Source organism: Hevea brasiliensis, chromosome 5, assembly GCF_030052815.1.
Source record: "Hevea brasiliensis isolate MT/VB/25A 57/8 chromosome 5, ASM3005281v1, whole genome shotgun sequence".
NCBI lineage: Eukaryota > Viridiplantae > Streptophyta > Magnoliopsida > Malpighiales > Euphorbiaceae > Hevea > Hevea brasiliensis.
Window position 1 is genome coordinate 91909310 of NC_079497.1, and position 6876 is coordinate 91916185.

The following is a 6876-nucleotide window of genomic DNA, read 5'->3' on the forward strand; positions in this document are numbered from 1 at the left end:
AATTGTACATTGAAGTTGTAAAGTAAATTATGAGTTATTTTGGCTTGTAAAATTTGAACTGTATTTCTTTTATCTCAGTCTTTGAAAAATTATTGTGGATTTGAGTTGAAAAACATATTGTGTTGAATTATGTTGGAGTTTGAGATTGAGAAAAATATTGAAGTGCTTTTTATAGGTTTTTGAAGAACTGTTTTGTCCAAAATACAGATGGCACTCTGCCAAAATTTTTACAGAAATTATTAATAGTCCAAGTGTGTTAACTGTTTCACTTCAGTTCAAAAAGGTTTTTAACACCTGTAAATAGTGCTCACCACTATAAAAAAAAGTAAGAAAAGTTTTAAAATCCCTTGTAGTGTATTTAATGGGTTATTAGTAGACGAAGTTGGTAATTCATTAGGTATACTACGGGATCATGTTATGCCTTACAGAGGGGTAGGGTGTGACAAGGATACTTTCCATATCTTCTTTTGGTATGCATCTTCTTATTAGCCCATCATTACATTTCTTGTACAGTAGAGGTTCCTCCCATGTGTAATATCTCACATCATATAGGAATTTCTTCCTTTGTTGATAATTCATGTTTGGAGGCAATACCCTACATATAAGAAAATTAACAAAGTCAGCATACCATGGAGTCTGGGAGAATGCTAGTAATTGCTCATTAGGAAATGAGTCATCAATTGGCAAATCCTCAAAGTCTCCTGTGTACTCCAATTTCAGCCTGGAAAGATGGCTAGCCACTACATTTTCTGATCCCTTTTTATCCTTGATTTCAAGGTTAAATTCTTGCAGGAGTAGAATCCATCGAATCAACCTTGGTTTTGCTTCCTTCTTGTTCAAAAGGTACCAGATGGTAGCATGATATGTGAAAACGATGACTTTTGACCCAATTAGGTAAGATCTGAATTTGTCCATTGCAAACACCACTACTAGGAATTCCTTCTCTGTGGTAACATAATTGATTTGCGCTTCATCGAGTGTCTTGCTGGCATAATAAATGGCATGGAGCTTTTTATCTTTTTTTTGTCCGAGCACCGCTCCAACTGCAAAGTCACTTGCATCACACATCACCTCGAATGGTAGCTCCCAATCTGGTGGCTGCAGTATTAGTGCTGAGATCAGGGCTTCTTTGATCCTGTTAAAAGAAATAAGGTAATTTTCATCAAAATGAAAGGGAACATCTTGACTTAACTGGTTGGTAAGTGGCTTAGCTATTTTTGAAAAATCCTTAATGAATCTTTTATAGAACCCTGCATGGCCCAAAAAGCTTTGCACTCCCTTAACTGATGTTGGTGGTGGCATATTTTCAATGATCTCAATTTTTACCTTATCAACCTCAATTCCTCTTTCTGATATCAAATGTCCCAGCACTATACCTTCCCTTACCATGAAGTGGCATTTTCCCAATTTAAGACTAGGTTTGATTCTTCGCATCTTTGCAACATCTTAGATAAATTAGCTAGGTAATCATCAAAAGTAGTTCCATAGATAGAAAAATCATCCATAAAAACTTCCATGATATTTTCAATATAATCAGAAAAAATAGTCATCATGCATCTTTGAAAGGTAGCAGGGGCATTATAAAGACTAAAAGACATTCTCCTATATGCAAATGTTCTATAAGGGCAAGTGAATGTGGTCTTTTCTTGGTCTTCTAGGTGAACAGAAACTTGAAAGAATCCTGAATTCCCATCTAGATAACAGAAATAAGAGTGTTTTGCTAGCCTCTCTAACATTTGGTCAATGAAAGGGAGAGGAAAATGGTCTTTTCTTGTGGCACTATTCAATTTCCTATAATCTATACACATTCACCAACCAGTGACTACCCTAGTGGGGATCATTTCATTGCTTGCATTTTGGATAATAGTTGTCCCACCCTTCTTAGGAACTACATGTACTAGACTAACCCATTTACTATCAGAAATTGGGTGTATGATACCTGCATCTAATAGTTTTAAAATTTCCTTCTTGACTAATTCTTTCATGTTTGGGTTAAGTCTTCTGTGGTGCTCGATAGTGGGTTTACTATTTTCTTCCATGGGTATTTATGCATGTAAATTGAGGGGTTTATCCCTTTCAGGTCTTCTATTTTATACCCTATGGCCTTGTTATGGATCCTAAGTTCTCTTAATAATTTTTCCTCTTCTAACTTAGATAGGCTAGCATTGATTATAACATGATATTTAGAGTTTGAGTCCAAAAATGCATACCTTAGTGAGGAGGGGAGAGGTTTCAGTTCTACTTGTTTGGCATTTCCCTGGAGCTTGTCCTTTGGCTATTCCTCCTTTAACTCTTCCATCTCGGAGGCTTGAGCTTGGGGTAGGGGTGGATGAGCTGCTAGCTGTTGTGCATAGGCTGCTATTTCTGTGTTTTCATTATTCACTGTGTGGCTGTGCACAATGCATGCTTCAAGAAGATCTTTAGGATGTATTTTATGAAATTTCTCTTCAACTTGTTTGTCAATTACGTCGACATTGAAGCATTCATCAGGTTCGAATTTGTGTTTCATTGTGTCGAATAAGTTGAATTCCACCTCTTCTTCTCCTACCTTGAGGGTTAGTTGCCCATTTTTGACGTCTATGATTGCTCCAACGGTTGCCAAGAATGGTCTTCCCAAGATGATAGGGATCTGAACATCTTTTTCCATTTCAAGGACAACAAAGTCTATTGGAATGAAGAATTTGCCCACTTTGATGGGGATGTTCTCAAGTATGCCCACTGGATATTTAACTGATCGATCAACTAATTGTAGTGAAATTGTCATGGGCTTCAGTTCTCCGATCTCCAGCTTTTTGCATATTGATAGGGGCATTAAACTCACACTTGCCCCAAGATCACAGAGGGCTTTGTCTATTTTCTTGTTACCAATGAGGCAGGGTATGGAGAAGCTTCCTGAATCTTTCAACTTTGGAGGCAGCTTGTTTTACAATATGACACTGCATTCCTCTGTTAGAGCAACTGTCTCATAGTCTTCCAGTTTTCTTTTCTTTGATAAAATTTCCTTAAGAAATTTGGCATAGGATGGCATCTGAGAGAGTGCTTCTGTGAAGGAAATGTTGATATAAAGTTTTTGTAAAACTTCTAAAAATTTCCCAAACTGCTTGTCCAATTTAGCTTTTTGAAATCTCTGAAGAAAAGGTAGGGGAGGCTGGTATGGCTCTGGTAACTTCTTTTTCTTCCCTGCTTCCTCTTCCTGATCTTTCTTGGCTTCTTCCTCCCTTTTCTCTGCTTGGCTTTTAGATTTTTCTGAGGTCTCATATATTGGTTCTTTCTCTGATTGTACTAGAGTTCTCCCACTCCTCAATGTAACTCCCTTACAATGATCCCTTGGGTTCATCTCTGGTTGACTAGGCAGTTTACCGGTAGCCTTACTTGAAGAACTTGCTTGCTGAGCAATTTGATTCTCCAGCATCTTATTATGGGTAGCCAGTTGGTCCATTCAGGAAGTCAGCTGTTTAATCAATTCATTCTGTTATTGTTGAGCTGCTAGGAACCTTTCCATCATGGATTTCTTGGTCATCTTCGGTTCAGGTTGCTAAGGTTGAGGAGGCGGTAGTGGCTGTGCAAAGTTTTGGCCTCTATTCTGAAATCCAGGGGGTGCTGGTGGTTTGTACCCCTGTTGCTTGTTTATTGGCTAGTTCTGCTGATTGGACCATGAGAAATTTTAGTGGTTCCTCCTTCCAGGGTTGTAAGTGTTTCAATATGGATTGTTGGGCTACCTCTGGTTGAAGTTTCCTCCATTATTCACATAGTTTATTTATTATGTGGAGGGTTCATTGAAGCTGTTTTATTTTGAACTCATGTACTCTCCTCCATAGCTATCCTCATGTTAACTATTCATCCCTACTACATTGGCTTACATTTTATCAAGCCTCCTAGTGAGCTGATCAAATTGGGCATTTATCATGCTTAGGGCGTCCACTTCCAGGACCCCTACTGTTCTCCTTGCATTTCCTCTTTCATTTGACCACTCATAATTATGGTATGCAACTCTCTTTAGAAGTTCAAGTGCTTGTGTCACTATTTTCTCCATTAGGTCACCTTCTACAGCTGAATCAACTGTGCTCCTTGTAGAAGGTAGTAACCCATTATAGAAATTTTACACTAATAGCCAATCCTTTATGCCATGGTGTGGACATTCCCTTTGCAGGTCTTTATATCTTTCCCATGCATCATAGAGTGATTTATCCTCCTTTTGTCTGAAGGTGTTAAGCTCAAATCTCAGTCTTGCAGTCTTTGCAAGTGGAAAATACCTTGCTAGAAAAGCTTATGAGAGGTTTTTCCAAGTGGTGAACGTTCTAGCTGGTTGAGAAAGTAACCACTTCGTTGCTCTGTCTCGAAGGGAGAATGGGAATACTCTGAGTCTTATGGCTTGATCAGACATTCCATTCATCTTAAATGTGTCACAAAGGGCAAAAAAGCACTGGAGGTGATAATGTGGATCTTCTGTTGGTTTTAATTCAAAGTTGTTGGCTTCCACTGTGGGTCTAGTGACACTGGGCTGAAATCCTTGGACAGATGGAGCTCCGTAGTCTCTCAAGAGTCTTGGTCTGTCATTATTATCGGCCATGGTTGGAATTTTAGGATCTTCTTGATTGTGCTCTTGATGTTTCCTTTCCCTCTTGATGGCTTTCAGATTTCTATCTATCTTCGGACCACAGTCCATTTCTTCTTCTAGCCTTGTTCTGGTCATATACCAGATCAGGAACCTGAGAGAAAAGAAATAAAACAAATCAAATAAAATTAGATAATAAATATAATTGCCTAAATCAGCTAAATTGCCTATCGCTCGATATTACTAAAGCCAAAATTCCTGGCAATGGCGTCAAAAACTTGTTTGATGGTTTTACAACTACCGTAAGTGCACGGATCGCTAACAAGTAATAAAGTGATGAGTAAAGTATCGTTCCCACGAGGAATTTGATTAGTAAGTACCTATCTACACAGTAATTTTGACTGTTTAGGCTATCGAACAAGTCTATTTTAAACACTAAAATGATAAACTTAAAATGAAGTAATCTATTTTGAAACAATTTCGAAATTAAGATTTCACACTTGAATCTTACTATGGATGTTATCTTGTTTATTTACCAGATTGAGAATCATTTGCCTTGATGGAAATCAGTCCTAAGGTATCCTAAGTCCTCTCTCAAGGCACCTAGGGTGTATTCTAATTAATTTAAACCCGACTTTCGTGGCAATCAAATTAATTAAAATCCTTTAAGGTTTTTGACCAATTTTGAAATTCCACAAAGGTATCAGCCTATATCTAGGTCAGAATTCCTAGGTTCAAGATCTTGATTTTCTAATATTAATCTTTACCTTTTAATCCTTCAATTAATATCTACAATTAATACTAAGTGGGTACCGGCACATAGCATGCATTAAAATCACAAGAAATTAAATCAAGGAACAAATATCAAATCCAATAAACAAAGCTTAATGTTTATCCATAACAATGATTACAAGCATTACTCTCCCAATTCCAAAATATGAAAACTACTTACTCATGAGTTCAGCAAACATCATAATAAAAAGGTAAAGACAGTAAAAAGAAGTCATATAGAAGAAATAAAACAAAAAAAATCCGTTTAAGGAGATGGAATGAAGGAACCGAAGAGAGTTTGCAGCTTTGATCTTGTGGAACTTCAGTTGGAAAACTCCTCTTGATAGTGATATTCTTCTACTCAAGATGGTTGGAAAGAGTGCAGAATACGACTTTCTTTAAAACTCCTAAAAAGTGTTGTCAAAGGATCCCTCCCCCCTTGATTTGATGTTTTCTGATTCTATTTATAATAGCTGTTCTAGGGTTAGGTGATTTTGATTCCAAAAAGCCTTAGGAGTCTGATTTGAATGTGTAAACAAGAGTGGGAACTCGAGTTTAAAAACTGGTTGCCGGATGGTACACGGCCCGTGTGTTACTACACGGACCCGGGCCATGTAACTTACTGAAGTGGAATTGCGGAGTCTTGCATTGGCATAGAGACTTACACAGGTCTACATTGGCTACACGGGCCGTGTACTTTTGTTCTTAAAAAGTTCTTCAAGCTTGTGCTCGGCAGAAACTTACACAGGTCCTTGCAGATTACACGGGTCCAATTACACAACCCGTGTACTTTTGTTTCTCCATTGACTCTCTGGCTTTCGTCTGGTAGAAGGTTACACGGGTCCGTGGCTTTACTTACACAGCCCGTGTACTTTGTATCAGCAGAAATTCTGAGTCTTTTGACCTCTCCAAGCTTCCCTTTTGAACTCCTATACTCTGGGGCTTCACCCAAACACCTGAAATGATGCAGAAAACATGGAATTAAGGGCTTGACAATAGAAATTACAAAAACTAATGAAATCAACTACTATGCATGAGATTACTTACCTAAATGTTATGAGATAGTATACAATTGTGCTTAAAAACATCTATACAATTCAAGTGTATCATGCTTGAGGAATAAGAAGTTCAAGAGGTCCTCAACCTAGTAATGGAAGTACCTGAAGAGAGTAACACAACCCAACATAAGCGGGATGGTAAGCATATAAAGCCTGGAAAAAGAAAAACTCAATTGCTTACATTATTACTAAGTAGTATGGATCATGATGTGATGTAAGAATTTAAGAAATATGATAGGGCTATGGACATGTGGTCTGCTCTCAAGGAAAAGTTTGGAGGTATTTTGGTTACCAAACTTAGAGCTCTAACTATTAAATTTGACACTTATAAGAAGCGTCTTGACTATGACATGAAGAAACATCTAAGGGTAATGAATAACATGGTCAATGAGCTCAAGGATGCATGTCATATTTTGACTGATGAACAGCAAATCTAGGCTATCATACGCTCTCTGCCAAATAGCCAAGAGAATATGAAGATGCACTTAACCC

General features: G+C 37.7%; 1 non-coding gene across 1 annotated transcript; it reads left to right on the forward strand.

Moving 5' to 3' along the window:
* Window positions 1-4121: 4121 nt before the first annotated feature.
* Window positions 4122-4228, forward strand: LOC131180389 (small nucleolar RNA R71). Its single transcript, XR_009149165.1, has one exon. It is a non-coding gene; the product is annotated as a small nucleolar RNA R71 (small nucleolar RNA).
* Window positions 4229-6876: the final 2648 nt, after the last annotated feature.